Source organism: Coturnix japonica, chromosome 2 (assembly GCF_054131305.1).
Source record: "Coturnix japonica strain WE chromosome 2, WE-NBRP24, whole genome shotgun sequence".
Classification (NCBI taxonomy): Eukaryota; Metazoa; Chordata; class Aves; order Galliformes; family Phasianidae; genus Coturnix; species Coturnix japonica.
Window position 1 is genome coordinate 72,536,651 of NC_140664.1, and position 20,551 is coordinate 72,557,201.

Below are 20,551 nucleotides of genomic sequence, written 5' to 3' on the forward strand. Positions count from 1 at the left end.
GTTATCTGCCACAAGTTATGCTAGGTGGATTATCTAATCTTCAAAGTATACCAAGCTTATTAATTACAGATAGTCCACCTGCATAGTTCCCTAGCAGACAACTGTGGCAATTTTAATACTCCATTCACCTTCAGTGAAGATACCTGCTCTGGGGGGAGCTTTCCGCTACCACACACCTCTGCAGATAGTTTTTCCTCAGTATCAGAGCTATTCACAACTGCTTGCGCTTCATAGTCTTTGCAACATCTACAGCTAACTCAGCTTCCATGGTAGCTCACCTACCTGATGAGAAATTTGTCATTGGTTAGCATTGTGCTTTTGCTTTGGGGCAGAGGAGTCCACCCACCTCTTCTCTCCAACTTTTGTTATAGTGAAGCATTATGGAAGACCCCATGTGAACTTACAGGATTAAAAACTGTGATTATCCTAGTTGTCAAAATAGAATTGAAGGAGTCAGATGCAGCCCTCTCACTGCTGCATATGTAGTGTTTCATTGGGTAGTGACCTAATGTAATCGCTTTGTATATCAATTTATACAATGCTGATGTGAAGCTAGTAATTACCTTACTAAAAACAGTGGCTCTTGTGGTACCAAGTTAGAATAGCGAAATTAAAGAAACCGGACTTCTGAGAAAGTAATTAAGAAATGTTTGCAAAGCTCCGTGATTATGAGATAAGTGGCAGGCTTTGAGATGCTAATCATTACAGTCAAACCCCTTCTGGTGATGCTACACAGGTAATTAGCACAATGGCTCCAGAGAAAGGAGACCTGCTACTCTTCCTCACCCCGCTGGTCCCTAATAGTTCAACAGATTACTACAATTTAGCTTTCCTAGCAACTGTAGTGAAGAAATAGAAAAGTGAGTAAGAGGGAAGAATTAGGACATGATTTCCAATCCAGAAGGAAGGAAAGGTCTTGTCTACTTACAGGCAGAAGTATCTTACAAAGGTTTGCCAGTAAGCAGAACTGAAAACCTTCAGCTGAGGGATACAGACATTGGGATAAGAAATATTAGATTTTCCATAGTACTATTATTGCAGGAAAGTGGGTCAGGAAGTCAAGAAACCAATTAATGAATGGGGAATAGTATGCGAGGCAAAAACAAGTATCAGCATTTTTCCCCCCTTGAAGCTGTTGATAACTTGAAGCTGTTTCAATAATGATATCCCAGACCGATGACAATGCTTCCTCCCACCATCCAACATTATCCTGTTGCTTTGTGTTTTGAAGGGCCGTCAGTCACATGGAAAACAAGGAATAAAGGGTCAACAAGAGAGGACAGGATATGAAGGAATGTCGCACAACGAAGTCAAGGCTTTTGAATGTACAGAAGACCAGCATGGGCCCTAGTATCTTGATAAAACCTTCCACAACATCAGCCATTGGTGTTTGTGCCAGGGAAGCCAGCAGGTCCATTTGCATCATCAGTGTGAGCAAAAGCATCCATACACAGTCCCAGTGCCACGCTGTACAGTTGAAATAATACAAGTATAGTGTTGTATGGTTGAAATAATACAAGTATAGTGTACAGTTGGAATAATACAAATGTAGCTGGAAATAGATAGCCAAAGGGTATGTAAGGAAAAGGACTCACAAACTCTGAGGCCTTCAGTCAAGGCGGAGGCTCACTAATATCAATGCTCACAACAAAAACTCCACACAGAAGCAATCTCCAGAGAGAAACGCTACCTTAGTGGTAGTCAGTCCTTAAATAGGATCTAGGAGAGGTAGAGTCAATTTCCACCCCTTTTAGGGGGTGGAATTCCACCCTGAATTACCTTCACCTGTGCTCCTGCAGCTGACTCGTCACTTGCTTCAGATGGTTAATCAGAGGTTCAGGCTGTGATCAACCGTTTCTCGTACACATGCATTGCCCGTAGTTAGCACCTTGGTTTAGAATTCTTCCAATAAATCAAGATACTGCAAAGAAATTATTAGTACAGTTTGATCCCTTCTCCTTCCCGACTCTCTATTTTTTTCCTTTCTTTAGATATATCTAACCTCTTAGAAGTAAAAAAAAAAAGTACTATCGATGGAATTGAGGTCTTGCATGCAGCAGGCACACGTGCTGCAGAGGAACCCACACACATTTTGGAGCACCAGGAAAGGATCCAATTCAAACTCCTTAGGTGTCAGTGTTGAACACATTCTTTACCTCAGCTCAGGTTCATGACCATGGCTACAGGTACCCTCTATACTTACTGCTCAGAGCACAGTTGCTCCAAAGAGATCCAAAGGAGAGTAAGAAATAGCAAGTGATACCTGTGTGAAATCATGGGAGAACACTGCTTCACAGGGCAAAATCCACTGAGAACATCAGCCCAGTACAATACAATTACAATTACAATAGTATTGTAATTGATTCATCACATAATTTGTATGTCATTTTTCCTCAGTTAAAAAAGGCTTTACTGATAATCCAGAGAGCGCTCAAACAGCCTATTTTCTGTAGACTGCGCACCAATGATTATGAACATTTTGTCCCTTCGGTAGCAGTTTCCAGTTTAACACATTAGTAAGAGCTTATGTCAGAAGAGGAGCAAATTATCAAGGAGCAAGAAAAGCCATTAGACAAGCCTGTGTAAATTGCATTAATTTTACCACTGTTAGCATCTAGATAAAAGCAGAAGTGACCATCTGACAAAGGTGGGTTTCTAAAATTCAGGGAATACCACAATCAAAAGGCCACATTCCAGCTCCTTTGATGATAGATTAAGACTGAGCCTCTTAAAGCTCGTAGCTACTAAACTGTTAAGGGTCAGTGAGGAGAGTAGCCGTGGAAGTAATGTGGACTACTTAACAGACTAAAGCTGTCCAGCTGATTTCCACATACACACACACACACACCCAACTCCAAAAAAAAAAAAAACAAAAAAAAACCAACTATAAAGGCTAAAGCCAGAACAAAAGGGCAACTTCAGAAGGGGAAGAGACCACACACACCTGGTAGATCAGAATAGGTGCCAGGAAGATGTAGATTCCTTCTTAACAAGAAGAAATATTGCTTAATTTTTTCAGAACTGTCCAAAACTAAGACCCAGTGAAACTCATTCAACCTTTTCTTAACTCCGTGCAAACACCTGGAATTGGCTAGGTAGTGGGCGTATTCAAACTACTATCTTGTCTGATATCCATAGATTTGGCCTAAGTACTTTGCTCATAGAACTGTAGAACCATAGAATACCCTGGGTTGGAAGGGACACACAAGTCCAACTCCACATTAAGTCCAGCTCCTGCCTCCACACACTAATATGGCTTTGAATAAGAGTTTGAACAATTAGGGGCAAGAAAAAGAACTTTTTTTTTTTTTTACAGGGTTCAAACCGTAACAGTAATAAGTCAGATAAAACGTGAGGTTTTTCATGTATGTCTCACCCAATGTAACTACTTAATCTAAACAACAAATAGGAAAGTATTCACTGTTTGGAAATGGAATTTTTAAAACATCTGACTTCAGAATGTGATCTGATTGCATTACTACCACTTTCTGCTAACCAAGCTTTCACAAAACACATTACAGTCCTGTCCTGGAGTTTAGATAAGCCTCGTAAAGCTGGGAATGCTTCCATTTACTAACAGTAGTGACAAATAGTGATCAAATGTGGATACAAGCTTTTTCTTTAGCTGAAATAACACTTGAATTTTGCTCCTTCTGTGCCACAGCTTCTCTGATAGCATCTTACCCTGGGTTTGACTCATTCACAGGGATGGTGTGAGCATTGAGGAACTAGATTTGAAAACACTACTTGTCCCAGTCGTCCAAAGAATAACCTAAGAGTGCAACAGAAATACTGAGAAAGAATATCATGCCTGGTAGTCCTTTCAGTGGCACTGAAAGGGTCTGAAAGAGGACAAGAGAGAGCAGAACCTTAGGGAAAAGGCCAAGGTGACCTCTTAGCTCAACAAAATCCATTAGAGCACTCTCACCTTGACTCCTTCTCAGAATGTCTCAAATATCAATTGCTTAAAGTTGTGCACTTATTTAACTACTTTCATTACTAATTGAACTACATCAATGCCATCTCACTTATTCACTTTCATATACCCATGAAATCCAGTGACATTATACAGTAGTTTAGAAAAAAACATAATCAAAAAACAAAGCCCATTTGAGAATAGCAGCACTCTCCTCCATTGCTCCTAAAGAGAAAGTCTTCAATAAAAGCCTATGCCTTCAAAGAAACATTCAGTTTCTTACCAACTTCCACACAGTGGGGCACTGTGAGAGGCCTTTGAAAATTCAGAGGCATTACATTGATTGGATTATTTTCACTCAAGAGCTATTGATATCCTTCTGAAGATCCAGAGGCAGACATTCCCTTTGCAGAAGCTGACTCTTTCCCAAGAGATGTATGGAGACATCTATTGCCTTCAGAAGGATGAAAGTCAGACTGGTCTGACTTCCCAGTTCTGGCCTATAGTTTGCAATTCTAAAGGTAAATTAAATAAAGGAAATATTCTATATAAAGAGAATTTCCCTCTTCACTTAAGAGTAAGTCCTGTCCTCTGTCCACTTCATATGTCTTGCTGGTGAGGCCTAGTTCAGTATGGATAAAAACCACGTACAGCATTTTGTCTGTATTCAGTAGGTTTGATGCTGTTGTATACTAGGAGAAAAAGAGCAATTAAGTCATTCTGGAAAATTAAAAACAATTTTGGGCAATCCCAAGGGTCTTGTGTTTTGTATTCCAAATTCTTCAGCTGTAAGGCCATTTTCTAATTGAGAAGCACTTCCTAAGGGGCCATTCTTTCACTCCTTTTTGCAAGAGGGCACAAGCATTCTGCATTTTTGACTGCAAGCATACAATGTTATCTGCTCATTCTCTCTTATGTAAGTTTGCAGGAATGCTGAAAGACTTTCCGGGCTCTGGGAGGTTAGGGGTTGGAATCAGGTCCATTGTATATCACTGCATTAGCTTCTTGGGACGTGAAGTTATTGCAATTAAGATACTGGCCGGATGTGTGGGCTAAAGAACCCAACTGATATCACAGGCATTTATTGATAATGCAACTTCTGAGGAAGATGTCTGGGGAATTGTTGTTCATGCTTTCCTCTGCAAGCAAGCAAACCATATGGATTTATCGGAAACACACAACACTTTATCTAGCTAGAGAGAAAAAGAATAGTGTTTATTTTTCTGTAGAGGAATGTTCTCTTTCAGCTTTGAGATCCAGTTGCCCGAGCTGGCACTGTGGCCCATTTAAGCCTCCAGTAGACTTTTTGCTCTGGTTTAATTCAGTGTTATCTTTGACCTGATTATTATTTACTATGTGTATTGTGATGACGTCTCTAAGCTGGAGTCAAAGAGAAGGGCTTCACAGTGTTAGATACTGTACAAACACGGAACTGAAAGATAACTCTTGCCCTGGACTGTACAACTAAATTGTGTGCTTGCACAAGAAGAGGAAAACATCAGCTGGAGGCTGGACTACAGGTATGGAGCAGGTCTCCCTTCCTTACCTGTGCAATCTAAAATAAGAGTCTTTCCCCCAGTCTCATTTAACATTGGCACCACTGTGCAGAAAACCCAGATGTACAACAGAGCATTCTATATCAAGATTTGATTTCTCTTGTGGCACCTGGGATTTAAGCAGACCTTCTGTGTTTGAGTGGCTGTAGCTTCATCCATGTGCCAGTAGGCAAACATGGAGAAAAGACTGACCTGAAACTCCAGTCACGTACCTGACACTCCCTCTGCAAAGTGTTAAAACCTTTCTGTGAAGATGAAAATCCTTTCTCAGAAGCCTTACCACACTCCTGAGAACATTTTGTTTGACAGCAGCTGCCAAGTGGCCACCTGCTCCCAGTATATTTTGGGTCTTTTCCTACTGCTTGAGGATAACATCCAAAACTCCATTAGCAAGGCCACTTCTTGGTTCAGTTTCACCATTTACCACATCAAGGTTTGAGGCCTCAGTGGTCTTGCCGGAAGGAGCTCTCTGCCAGAAGAGTTCTGGTTGGATCGGTGTCCACCTGTCTTGATCTGGCAGCAAGGATCCAAATGTTTTCCCAAAGCTGTTGATTGTCAGACCGCCCTTGAGAAACAGACTTTGAGCTAGGCCAGAGCACTGCTAAAAGTGTTTTCTTTCTGTGTCTCAGGATGAGTCATGGCTCACTAAACCAAAAAACTTCTCCTTTTTCAGTCCACTAGCTTAAATTTCAGGAGTCTGAAACATGCAAACACATATGCACTACATGGGCTAAAGGCAGCCCAGGGGAGGCCAAAGGGCAGGAAGAAATATGGGCATTCTATCTCCGTTACAGCACTGGATTCATTCTCCTGATTTTATATTGAGTATGTCTATCTCCCATTGTTTCAGTAGTATTTCAGCTCTGTCTAGGTTTTGATACTCCCCAGGTGGAGATTTATTGAGTCATTTCCATCTGTGCTGTGAAGACAAGTATTAGGTGGTGCTGCCAAGAAAAATGGAGCAAAATAACAAATGAGGCTCTGTGGGTTATTCATGTTGGGCTTCTTCTCTTTTGTTCATCTGCAGCATCTTGCTTTCCTTGTGCTTCCTCTCAACCTTGTGCTAAAATCTACTACTACAAATATCCATGCAAACAACCTCGTGCAAAATAAATAAAAAACAAAAACAAACAAACTAAAAATCCCACGCATCTATTGTGAACTGGTTGTATCTTTGGTAACAAAATAATAAAGTCTGGTGGGACACATTAAAGTCTATCTTCATCACCCAAGATAGGCTTATTGGTGGACACAAGGCTTAAAAACTCACAGACTCTCTGTGTGTATGACCTTTGCATTGAAAGTACAAGAAAAAAGGTTAAAGAATACCTCCAACCTTCATAAAAGGTGTCAAAATGACACTTGCTGGAAAAGCTGGTGTCAAACCAGCAACTCATGATTACCTTATTTCACTTATATTACTGTAATGTAAGAACAAATTATACACAGTAGACAGCACAGTTCCATAGTTTGGCCATCTAGGTCCTAATAAAATGTATTCAAGACTGTGTTCATATTTTCTTAAGTCCATGAAAGCCACTTTGGCCTACCAGCTTCTGCACACTTTTGAAGTTGTTCCCAAATGTTTTTGTATCTGTAGATTGCAAACTGTCTTGGGAGAAGTGGGTATAAGATAGAGAGATGTTTTTTCTATCTTTTAAGTGGATAGAATGCTTTTAACAGCATTCTAACATTAATAAATATAGTAATTATAATAATTGTCTCCCAATGGGATGTCCATAAATAGCTTAAGGCACACTGCTCCAATTGTAGAAATTTGTCCTCACAGATAAGAAATGTCAATTAAAATGTAAGCTTTGCAGAGCATAGATAAGCTTCATGTACAGCTGATGCACACACACACACAAAAAGGTATTTGTTTGTTTGGATTGTTTTTTAAACACTGCCAGAAGAAGTAAACAAAAAGTAATGTGCAGGAACAGAATCAGCACACTGTAAAAGCACAGTAAATACTATTATAATGACTATGTTGTCCTATCATAGCGGTGCATAGTTTAAAATGCAAATATTACCTCAGATATAGTAAACTACCTACAGTAAAGAACATCTAGATAAAAAATATAAAAATCTCTTTATATTCTTTAGTGACTTGGTCTTCTAAGCAGCATCATACATTCACTCATCTGTATCTAAGTTAGCAGACACTTGCTTTCACTGATTTTTAGCTTGGTACTTGTATAGTGGACGTCATGCAAGACCCGTTACAATACAAAAGGGGACATGAGCTGACCAGAGATGGAGGCACAGTTACATACTCTCTTGTGCTAGTGTCTTGGACCATTAGCAGGGGGCAAAGGGGAGATGATCCAGCTGCCCATCCAACACATTTAATAGCCAAATAATTTTACAATGCACTTTCTGCACTAGGCAACACAACACCTTCCTAATATTGTCACCATCTTGGACACTTGGAGAAATTACAGCCTGGGTCTCAGAAAGCACAGGACAATTGAACAGGAAATGATTTTGGTATGTCATTGTCTGCTTCGACATACGCTGGTAAAGCATGGCCTGAACCAAACTTAACATGATCCTTACCTTCACGGGAGGTCAAGGAGAGGCTGCACACAGAGATGCAGCAAACAGGATTCTGAGGAAAGATAATCTATAGCTATCCAAAGCAGACTGATAGGGCTTTTCTGCTCACTTAGGAATTTTATGTGAAAGATAGAGTAGAAAGCCCAGAATATACCATCAGAGAATAAAACTAAGAAGCCATTGATCTCAGTAATTTTCTGGATGCAAATACCACTATGAGATTATTTTAATAGCCTTTCTACTCTAAAAAAGTTAATATTTGCTTTTAATTTAATAAAAATATATAATAAAATTAGACAGCATGTGTGCTAGCAGTGGAAATGTCTGAAAATGGACCCATATGTTTGTGTGTGATGGCCATATGTAATCAAAATACTTAAAGAAAGGAAAACTTTGCATTTCCTGTCACAATTCCATTCAAAAAAATTACTAAAAATCCATCATTGAGCAGAACATTTTGCCTGGGATGGGTTGCTTTTTCCCCTTCTGAATTCCTGGCACAATATAAATCAAACAAATTCAAGATCGCCAAGACGGGAAAATCATTATTACAATCGCAAAACCAGCAAAAAGGTCAACAAGAAGGAGAACAACAATAGGATTCTGGTAACTGTTTGGGAAGAAACTATTCCTGCTGCAGTCAAACTCACTGTTTTCATAACACAAATTAAATACCAAGGTAATTCCCCAGAGTCTTCTGCAGAGTGGCTCGGTCGCGGTGGTAGAAGCCACTGCAGCACAATACACAATATCACTATGAAAACCTCCCAGCTGCTAAGTTACCATGCTGCTCAGAGGTTTTTGATATTAAGCTGGAGTCAAGCCTACCTTTTCAAAGCACTGCATTGTTATTATTCTTTTCCTCCTATTCCTGTCCATTTCCCTGCCTTCCTCTCTGACTTTCCCCTGACAGGCCGCTGCATTTTAGACTCCATTCACAATATGAGAAGCTGTAAGAGGGATTATTGTTATACTGGAACAGAAATGACTGAGCTGCTCACTTCACTAGCCAGGGATGAGGGACTCACAGATGCTCCCCATTTTCAATATTTTATTTGATCACTTAAGGCCAAATATTTACCCTATAAAAATTGTATTTACCCCCCAAAAATTGTATTTTATCACTTACTTAGGGAGTAGATTTGTGTACAGTACTATGTCAGACCTCTGAGCAATGAATAGTAATATAACTGTCACACAGTGTCACAGAAAGAGAAATTGCTATTACAAGAAAAGTAATAATAAATAGTAATAAAAAGTAATAAAAGTAAAAATGCCTGGTGAAGAACATTTGGCAACAATATGATCAGAAGAAAAGACTGTCAGTTGTTTCCTGCCAATCAGCAGGTCTCATATGTTTTCTTACGCAGTTAATAGCTGTAGAGGTTTCACCAGGTAATAAACATTGATCTAATAACAACAGGCTAATTCATCATTCAGAACTATTCAACACACAGTCTGAGCCATGGTTTACAGAGTCTAACACATGTATATTCTCCATGTTGTTTCATACATTTTCAGGTAAAGACTACTTTACCCCCCAAAACAGTCCAATGTGTTAATTTCTTTCACCAAGGAGTCTGGTTGAGATAAATTTCTTGATTTCATGAGAGTGTCAGTGATTCAGGATGGACACAGTGAAAAGAAGAATTCTTTTTGGAGACTCAGTGGTGTGGTAGGAGTGAAGATGTTTCTGCTCCTTTTGTGGGCACACATTTCCAGGCCATTAGCATTTCTCTTCCTCTCTTTCCAGGCCATAGTCTCATGGCTGCTGCCATCAGCAAAGACTGGCTGCTGTTTACTGTGAGTCAGGTACTCCCGGAACATTTTGTGCTTCATTTAGCTCTTCTGTAAATGGAAATAAATGGAATTAAGTGGTTCTCTATCAAGATGTTTGTCCTTAAAAAAATTGAGTTTGAAGTCAAGCACCCAAATAGAGAAATATTTTCACAAGTTTGAAGTCTTAATCTAGATTAGAGTTTAAACTGAAATATCTGGTCTGTCTCCTACTCATCTCACCCTGAAATCTAGAAGCCTCAGCCTCTAGTCCAGAATATCTGAGATACAGAAACTTCTGTATCCATCCATCTAGAATTTCATTTCCTACCAATGGCTTTCCATGGCAGACCATTATCATGGTCCAGCCATAAGTTTCTACAGGTAAGAAATGAGACCGCAAGTTTTATTCCTTTTTGTTGGAGAGCAAAATGTTCCAGACTTGAGTACCTGACAGACTCCAGAAAAGCCATTCTATGAGTCATATCTTGCAGTATAGATTATGAATTCCAGTTTAGGAAATGGCATTTTTCCTGATGATCCTCTGAGATTAGTGTTAGAAACACAAGCAAGTGTGAGAGAAGAATTTATTCACCATCATTTAAAAAAATAGAGCTGAAAATGGCTTTATATCAAGTCCCCTTTGTGTTTGTACTTCTCAGATGGCACACATTACATTTTATTTAGCCTAGAATGAAATTTGAAGATGGTGAGAATATCGGAAAGTATTGGCTGAATGAACTGGAGGAACTTTTGGGAACTCTTAACATTATTGGCTGCCCAGTGTGCAATACAATGAGGACAGCCTTGTCTGTTCATGCAGTAACTTATCCATTGCTATTGCTAAATCCCTACAAAGTATAAACCTTTCTTAGGACGGTGAGGGAATAAGCAATGAATCAGAGATGCAAATAGTAGGTATCCTATGATAATAACAGTAGTGTGGGTGAAAATACCCCCTGGACCACATCTTTATATAAATTAGATGTGGACTGTGGTGAAAAACACAGGTAGAATAGAATCATAGAATCACAGAATGGTTTGGGCTTGAAAGGGACCATAAAGAACATCTAGTTCCAACCTTGCTGCCATGGGCAGGATTGCCACACTCTACATCATGTTGCCCAGACCTTCATCCAACCTGGCTTTGAACACCCCCAGGAACAGGGCATCCACAATTTCTCTGGGCAACATGTTCCAATACCTCACCATTCCCTGAATAATGAATTTCCTCCTGACATCCAACCTAAATCTCTCTTTTAGTTTAAAAACATTCTCCCTTGTCCTCTCGCTATCAGATCATATGAAAGGTCATTTTCCCCCTTGTTTATAATCTCTCTTTAAGCATTGGAGGGTTGCTATCAGGTCTCCCTGGAGCCTTCTCCAGGCTGAACAAGCCCAGCTCCCTTAGCCTTTCTTTGTAGGAGAGGTGCTCCAGCGCTTTGATCATTTTCATGAGCCTCCTCTAGACTTGCTATAAATCCTTCTTGTGCTTGGGGTTCCAGGGCTGGAGGCAGTACTACAGATGGGTCTTTGTGAGTGCAGAGTAGACGGGGACAGTCACCTCTTTCTTCTTGCTGACCATCCCACTTTTGATGCAGATCAGGCTACTGATGACCTTCTGGGCTGCAAGTGTGTACTATTGACTCATGTCCAGCTTTTCTTTCACCAGAACCCTCCTAGTCCTTCTCTGTTGGGCTGCTCTGAATGAGTTCTCCTAGTCTGTACACATACATTGCTCCAACCCAAGTGCAACTCTTCACACTAGGCCTTGGGGAACCCTGTTATGTTCTCAAGGGCCCACTTTTCAAGCTTTTTCAGGTCCCTTTGAATGGCATCCCTGCTTTCTGTTATATCAGCTGCATCACTCAGCTTGGTGTCATCAGCAAACATGCTGAGGGTACACTCGATCTCACTGTCAAGGTTGTTGATAAAGATGTTGGAGAGCCCTGATTCCAAGACAGATCTCTGAGGGATACCACTTGCTACTGGCCTCCGTTTGGATTTGGAGCCATTGACTGCAATTCTCTGGTTGCAGACATCCAGACTTAAAACATTCCTAACACATAATTCTGTGGAAGTCTGCTTGCCAGTAGCCAGATGTACATAATTACTAGAGAACAGTTTCATTTAGAAGGATAAACAAGTTTCTTCTCTCCAGGAAAACATCCTCCCCCACTTCCAGAGATTTACAACATATTGCGGAAAGTATAATCAGCAGAACTCTATTAAAAACATTTGTCTGAAGTTACCAAGCAGTAAGATGCACAACATGGCAGGAAGGAGCTTCTAGTTCAGGCTGATCAGATGGCCGTGGCATAAGATAACACACCCAATCTGTATTTGTTTTCCTTATCAGAAAACTTCCCTGCAAGTCAGCTCACCATGAATGCAAAGCTAAATTTGTAGAGACTTCGTTTTCAAATAGTATGTTGAAAGTCTATCCCAACTGAAAGCAACAGCAGAATCTCAAGTGACTTTGATTCACTGTGATTTCATCCTTTGTCTCCTCTCACTGCATAGGCCATTGTAAATTAATGTGGACTTTCAAAAATCCCTTGTGCTCAAAAATTGTTTTCCTTTCTGGAGGTGAAATGCTAAACTTAGGCTAACCATTTAATCATATGTTTCCAATGCATTCCACCTGAGCGCTGTCAAGGCAAGCTTTCCTTCTAATTACAAAGATGAGCTGAAGAGCCAGTGATTAAAACAAGATCAGCTTTTCCTTAAATACTGTTGTACTTCAGGAGTGATCAAAGCCAGTAGTTGCTTCCAGAGGTATATTTGCTTACAGCAGATGAGCTTCTCAAGCGAGGAATAGTAAGCCCTATTTTTCTTGCTCAGGTTCGGTCTACTGGGCAGCCCTTCTATTAAAAATCTCTGCTTTCCTTTCACACTCACAGGGGACTCAGGAAGGCTAAAGGATTTGCCTAAATGCCCCAGGGAAGACTGCATTCTGTCTATAATTTTGTTGTCAGAATAATACTTCTTGGTTTTCTTCTTTCTAAATAAGGAAAGGAGATTTCTGTGTTAATGAGTTAACGCATGTAAAGCACTTTCAGATCCATGGTGAAATAATGTGAAACTACATACATGCATGTGCATATGTGTGTAAAGTGTTAAGTTTTTTCATTTCCTCCCAATTCGTGTTTCCCTGTGAGGCACCAACATAACATCTCAAAATGAAACTATACCCAGAGTAATTTCTTGGATCTGTTGGAAGAACTGCAGTAAACCTGATAAGAGTTACTGCTTTGTTTGGGAGGAGCTTGAAAAAAAGCCTAAAGTCCAATTCCTCCTCAGGGCACTTGGGCAAGCTGCTGCCTCATATGGAGAACAGCATACAGCCCATCCTGCTGTGTGCTCAGCACTCTTCAGAAGAGGAGGGAGAGGAGTAAAACAAGGTTCCCCCTGTCATGTCTAAGATGTTTGCAATAACAGAGGGAAATAGCTGTTTTCAAGATGCTGTGCTCTGTATCTGTTGATGGTAAACGTTAGGGTCAATTCTGTAACCTACAGTATAGCTTTCCTGTGTGCCAGCCAGCACAAACACATTTTCATAATGACTGCAAAAGAGGGCAGCAAAGTCTGTTTCCAAATCAAAATGCTGACAGAGAAGCAGCCTATTTACACATCTATAAAAATGTGGGCTATTTATTGATTCTGATTCACCATAAGAACATCCAGGGCATATCAGCCCTGTAGGCCACAAAAGCGTAATGTCACAGGTTGTTTTTCTGTGGTAATAAGTGACCCTACTGACAACTGTTTGGAGATATCCCATGATGGAGTCATTTAAAATAAGAATGCTCAGCAAATCATGTTCAGATCTGACATGAATGCCCTTAGCCACCCAAAACAAATGATAAGGTGGGCTTGAACCATTTCTTGTGGCCAGGAGACTATGAACTCACTTTGACTCAGTACAGGTGTTGAAATCACTACAGGATTATCCCTGGAGGTGGGTAATCCTTTAAAGGTTCAGAGCTTTGGGTTAGATAAAGATCTAAACATTTGGACGTTTATCTGAAACCTTATCTCAATAATCTTAAGTCCTGGAGGCTGAACACCCATCAGCTGCACATCTACAAGTAACAGTAGCACAGCCTCTTGTTTCTACAGACTTAAAGCCTGATCCTGACATCTCTGAATAAACAAAACATTGCACTGATACCAACCCACCTTTGAGCTGGAGCAGGAAGTTCCCTTTCAAATAAAGCTGATTGCAAACATGATCTGATGGAGGAAAAATGAAGTTAAAAATGAAGTTTTCATAAAAAAAATATAGATTTTTTTTTTTTTTTTTTTTTTTTTTTTTTTTTTCCCTTCCCCATAGAAATCATGCATCTTCCTTGGAAAACTCTTCTTTTTCAGTGCAATTCTGAAAAATGGCAAAGTAGCTTTGGTTAAAAATTAGAATATTTCAGCACCTTGACCCACTTGAAAAAATGGGATCTTCCCAATGAACTGCTGTGCTTTGAAACCCATAGCAACATTTTCACTCAGATCACTCAGGTTTCTTTCTCCTTTCTGTCCTTCATTCCCCAGGATCTTAGATGACTGCTACTGAGGTGTGGTATGTTATGAGAGACATCAATGAGAGACATAAGGATTGGGAGTGTTAAATGTATGCCGTAGTTTGCAACACTACATTATGCCACTGCAGAGATAACTTGATTTTCTACTATGGTACATCAGGTGTTTCATTTTTTTTCTCTGTTTCACACCTTTCTTGCATTTCAGTGAATGTAGGAACAGTTGTTCTACCTGATGAAAAATCAATGTGCAAATGCTAAAGTTAGTGTAACTGTGTAAGTTGTTGTGGGGGAGGGAGTTTAAGAAGTTACTCCCTCTCCTTCACTGTCATTTGTACAGTGAATGGTCTTCTTCCTTATTCTGCTGTGGGATGTGTCCCATTTCCACCCAGACCTGAAGTGACACAACCTCATTCCTTACCTCAGATGGTCTTCTAGACTCTGGGCTTTCCTATTTAGCATTCTGTTGCATTAAGGAACATTCCAAAGCTAAGCTAAATATATATATGTATATATATATATATATATGTATCTCACCAAATAATCAATTTAATATGCAAACAGGAGGCAGAAAAAATCAGGACTGTGCTACTGCTTGGAAATGTACACAAGTGCTTTATCAAAGTCTAGGACATGTGTCAGTGCTGCTGTTTGCAGGCTGATCCTTTTCCACATTTGGATCATGTTAGGTGGAGAATTAGCATTGTTTTACAACATTTTAGAGGCGGGGAAGAAAATTCAAACACTTTCCCCTTCCTTTTCCCCATGCTGTGCCAGTTACTGCCCACAGTTAACAGGGCAACTCTGCTCATTCCTGCCCCTCTGGGACCTTTTGCATAGCTGCTGCCTCGCTCATGTAACAACACTCTTGCCTTGGGAATGAAAAAAATGCACTTTTTTGTTTGTTTTGGCACTCTCAGTAGGGCCAAGAGATTAATGGCCTTTAATTAAAGACATGCTAGCAGGATTCTTCTTTGATATGGCAGTTTAAAGTTGAGACCTGTATACGAAATGCTGTTACGAGTTTCACAGAGTAATATTTTTCCCTGTCCACAGTACAGTTGGTTTCTGACATTAAAAAGTGCTTGTGTGAGAAATGAGGGAATGATTTACTCCAAATTATTATATTCTGTGGCTCAAGAGAATTCTACTTCCACTTCTGTGGCAGAAAATTACTGTCATGGCACTTCTCAAGCATTGCTTTGGATGACTTACTCTTTGTCAAGCTCCCTGTTTAAGCAATACTCTTGTTTCCTCTGGTTAACTGTTCTTAATACCTGCAGCTGTTCTTTCTCATTGGTGTTCCGTACTTCAAACAAAAATACTCACCTAGCTCATGCAGAAGGGCAGTCAGTGTTTCTGTCTGTATAACCATGTTGCCACTGAACTGGTCAGGAAAATATTTGCATTATATCAAACACATTGATACCGTGTGCTGTTGCTCTGAATACCTTGTGCCTTGCAGGGGCTACCTGGCAAAGGAGGCCTTACTTTCAGAGATATGAGGAGGGGGGGTTGCTGCAGGGCTTGGGGGAGAGAGGAAAAGGAGAACAAAGTGAGACACAACGCACCTTGTTGGCACATGGGCTGAATGCAAAGGCAGGGTTTGCCCACCTGTTCCCTGTGAGCACTGGTTTCTCCCAGCAGAGCCTGTGTGGGACGCAGCAAGTGGGGTTTGCCCCAGGGGGAGCGTGCACCACCCCTCAGAGGCATGCATAACACAACTCCAACACAGTGCACTCGTCTCTCCCTTCTCTTGTTCACCCTTGGTGCTTTGGGGGAAATTCTTGCGGGATGCTTCCTCTTATTCATTTAATCCCCTCTCATCTTGGAATTCCATTAAATTGGGCCTTATGAAAGCTTCCAATGATTTATTAATCAAGAGTTGTTTTCACAGAGCTGATTTTTGCTTGCAGCCAGTGTTCTCCAGCCGTGTCGACACCTGGAATTTTTGGCTGAGGATCCTCACCACTGTGGTAAGTGTCAGTGGGTCTTGCCCACCACCACAGAAGTGCTGACTAAGTTCCAGCAAGTCTTAGCCACCCAGATCTACTAAATACAATTTAATTGCACTCATTTTAGTGAAGGTGTCATTTAAAGCTTAATTAGTCACTAGACAGCAGGGAATATCCATTGTCTCTGCTTACAAATAGACATGAATTATTCTAGAGCAGCTCAGTAGTAGAGAAACGCTGCTTTGGAATTGTGCACTGAGATCCATAGTGAGGACCTGGGCTTATTTTTCTTCGGAACCAGCAGTGAACAAACATCTAAAACTCAACAGTGTGAACCCATGTGCTCCAGTTTGCTGTTGATATTCGCTTTTACACCTCAACCCTCATATGCAAGCAATAAACACAAGTAACAGAGATGCCAAACAATAAGATGTTGTTGCCTTCCGCAAACAACGCTGCCAGCTCACATACTTCCTATGGATTTTTTAAAGATGACACATTTCCCAGTTAAGTTAAAAAAGAAATAGTAGTAGAATGGCTGGGCTGTAGCTATTTCCCTGGTAAGATGTGGTGAGAATTGCTCAGCTGTGTGTCACGGCAGCAAACAGCTTTGCAAGCTACACCTCACCTGATGGAAATTTAGATGACCCAGGTGTTAAGCAGAGCATCATCAACCATTTCACAAGCAGCCAGAGATTCAGTAATATTAGGGATAGAGCTGTTTGTTGCTTTATTTTTACATTTAAGTGATGATTGTTTCTATATTTCAAAGATTTTTTCTAAGAATAATTTATATAAATGAAGGTAGATGAACAGTGTGTTCCCAGGTAGGAGATCCAACAGAGAATGCTGTGGAGGGAAGTGGAAGCACAGTGGACAGAAGAGTGTCAGAGCCAGTAAGAAAGAGCTATTAACCAGTTAGAGAACATTTTAAGCAATAGAGCAATTCATATGGATAGGAATCCCAGCAAGGCTGATGCTATTCAAAGTATTCCATCTTCCCTCAAAAGGAAAAAAAAAAAACAACAAACCAGTATGCTTTTTCTGCTATGTCAAGACAAGCAAAAAAGCATTTAAGCCAGCAAACATGCCTGCAATGCAGCCCAGCCTAAAGGCAACAACGTGTGGATGGTTTAATAATGCTACCCTAACAAGTTTAATTTCTGTCCTTAAAATAATTTGCGTGATTGGACCTTTGGGTGAAACATACATTATAGAAACACATTATGTCCTAAATTATAAATTCTTTGGGGCAAGGATTCTGCATTCCTGCAGGCTCTTGTTTGCAGCAGCCCTATTTGCAGCCTCCCTCTGCTACACATCCCCAGAAATGAGTACCTGCCCTTGTCTTAGCTCACACCTGACAAAAGGCAGTACTCAGCGTGTATTTCAGCTATTGAATAATGCTTTGGTTTTTACTGCTGAAGACAGATTCTTGCAGTTCTTTTACTGACACAGTATCGTGTACATATACCAATATCAGAGAGCAAGCCTCGACTCAGAAAGTGTATGCTTCAGCATTGCCAGGTTTAGCAGACAGTAAGAGGCTGCCAGAAAGCAGGATTAACTCTCAGGCTAGGTAAAAAGGAGGGATTAAGTGAAATCCACTGCTATTACTACACGATCTGTGAACATGAATGTGGAACAAAACATTACATGCTAACCTAGGAAACTAAATGGAAAACTTAAGAGAACCAACAAGATGCAGGAGCTTAAGGGAAAACTGCTCATCATCACAGTGCTCCTGACAAGGTGAGCTGTGGAACACCATCAACTCTGTTGATAATTATATTGCTGTTAGCATTAAGAGAACCATTCAGCATTGGTTTTTTTCTTTTTTTTTCCCCCAGAGCCTACACAGCACTGCACTGTTGCAGGAACCTTTATCCCATAGGCTGCTCAAGGCAGTTCCAGTTCCAGAGTTTGAAATACTACTTGATTTTTCCTTGTGAGGGAAGACCATTACTAACTGACCAGGGCAAGGAGCCTAAACACTACCTGGATTACTTCATCTGTTAGTGTGGCATTTTATCAGAAAAGCCAGACTCTGCATTGAAGAAAAACTCGTGGAAGAGGCACATGGCAAGCTGGCCATGCTTGCCTTCCTCAGGTTGCCAGGTCACATTATACTGACAGCTCTACAGCACCACTGCCAACCCATGGCTGTGAACTGTTGAACCTGGAGTCATTTTGCTGGTTCAGGAGAGAGCTCTCCTAAAGCTCCCTGAGTTTCTCCATCCCAGTGCCTGAAAAGGTCCCGTAAGTCACAGTGCTCAGTTCACTGAGAACTAGAATGGCAAGCAGTTTGGTTTTCTTTTGGATCACTTGCCACCAACTACTTAAAAAAAATAATAATAATACAAAAAATAACCCCTACAATTGAGCTCTTATCTGCTGAACTCCGCATATGAGAATTTTGCTTCCTGTTATTGCAGCAACAGTAGGATGGAGAAATGCTCTTGATTTCCTTTTTCAGAAAAGTTTTCTTTTCTAAACAATTGGTATTAAGCAGAACAAAACAACTAAGCAACAGCATGATTATTTCACAAATTTCCAGTAATGTTAGAGCTCTGTACATTGTTTCAGCTCTTGCCAGGATGAAATTTGATTACGTTAATGTTAATCAGTATTAAATTTGTCTAAGAGACTTCCACTACAGACATTCTGGATCTTTAGAGACTGGCCCTGCTCTCAATTGGAAGAGTGGGCTCTCAGCATTAGTGCTAAGAGCTTCTGTAGGGTTTTCATTAGGGTTCTATAAAAATAGATGTGATTATAATGTGCTTGTTCACATGGGGATGCATCTGTACTTGCTGACAGAGATATAGGTATGGCCTTCTCTAGCAGCTCTTGAACCCTCTGACCAATCTCAACCAGCCTGATAGAACTGCATAGGTCACAAGGATTGTTAAGGTCTTGCAATTAACAAACAGAAGAGAGACCACAGAAAATAGCCTCTCAAGGGAAAGAGTGCAAGGTGAGCATCCAACAGAGTACGTGTGAACAGCAGGAGAATCCTTGTTCAGGGCTTGCCATGAGCTGTTCATTGGCAGTTTGTAGCAAGGACAAACACCTTCTCTGAATACCTGGAGCAAGCTGAAGCAGGACAAACTAGTAGTATAATCAACAGCAGTGTAATCAGCATCACATGGTAGCTCATATACCTATTCGGATGGTTAGGAATTGGATTATCCAGTAAGACCGTAAGAGCACAAGCTATATCATATTTCATATGTGCCTGCGCAGTATAGAAGACAACATAAGTTAGGCTAAGGAAGTCATGTTAATTCAAGGATCTTACAATTAATAGCTGTGAAGAAGGGTCCAGTCTTGTTTTAGATGAATCCCCCTGTGCCATACACTAGACATTCATTGATTTCATTGATTTCTGGGGGAACATAAAGTGCTTGTTCATACACAAAAACCCTAAGCAACTCAAGGTTGTTTTCTTGCCTCACAATTTTAGTTAGTGCAGATGAGATCAGTGGAGGGACTTTTCAGGCAGTCCCAGTCTTATGTCTCCTGAAGCCTTTGGAAGAGAGAACAACTTCTGAGTCTTCCCATAGTGCCTACATTGCAGCTCACCTTCCTGGAGCATGAGCTGTTACAAGACTGGAGAATGGAGGAGTGGAGATTAGATATAAACATGACCACTGACACCATGCACAATATGCCTGAACCAGCTCTTTTTTTTCCCTAGTGGAATCTGGATCAGATTGCCCTTTCTGCAGCTGAAAGGCAATGAGAGGCAGGCCCTAAAGTGATGCTGCCCAACAACAGCTCAGTCTTCAAGGCAAATCCGTGAATTATTGGAGCACTAACTGGCATTATGACAAAGTAGCATAATCAATATCTTTTCTGCAATAAAACAATATACACATTTCATAGTGTGCTCATCAGAATTAACTTTTCAGCTAGAATCTTATCAGTAGTACATGAGCAGCTGGTCTGTTTATGTTTTTCATTGTTCATTTCAAGGAATTTGCCATTTGTTTCTTACAAATTGAGATCTTGCATCATGTCTTACTCTGATGGCTTATTTTACATTTGAGGAATGCAAAACAATTGCACAATAAATCACAGGAGGAATTTACATGAGGGTTATTTGTCAAGCTTATAAATAAATGAACTTAGCAATAGCTGATAAATAGAAGATTATGGACAATTCAGGCATGGTTTCAAAAAAGATCAGAGCATGACTTAAGTCCTTAATTAGCAAACTTCTTTATATTGTCCCATAACCTGGAAACACTG

At 40.4% G+C, this 20,551-nt stretch overlaps 1 long non-coding RNA gene across 1 annotated transcript in view; it reads left to right on the plus strand.

Moving 5' to 3' along the window:
- LOC116652909 (uncharacterized) overlaps positions 1–20,551 on the plus strand; it is a 45,783-nt gene that overhangs the window by 17,838 nt on the left and 7,394 nt on the right. Inside the window, exon 3 of the long non-coding RNA XR_004306115.2 lies at positions 16,259–16,318. This is a non-coding gene — a long non-coding RNA (uncharacterized LOC116652909). The remainder of the gene's footprint in view (positions 1–16,258; positions 16,319–20,551) is intronic.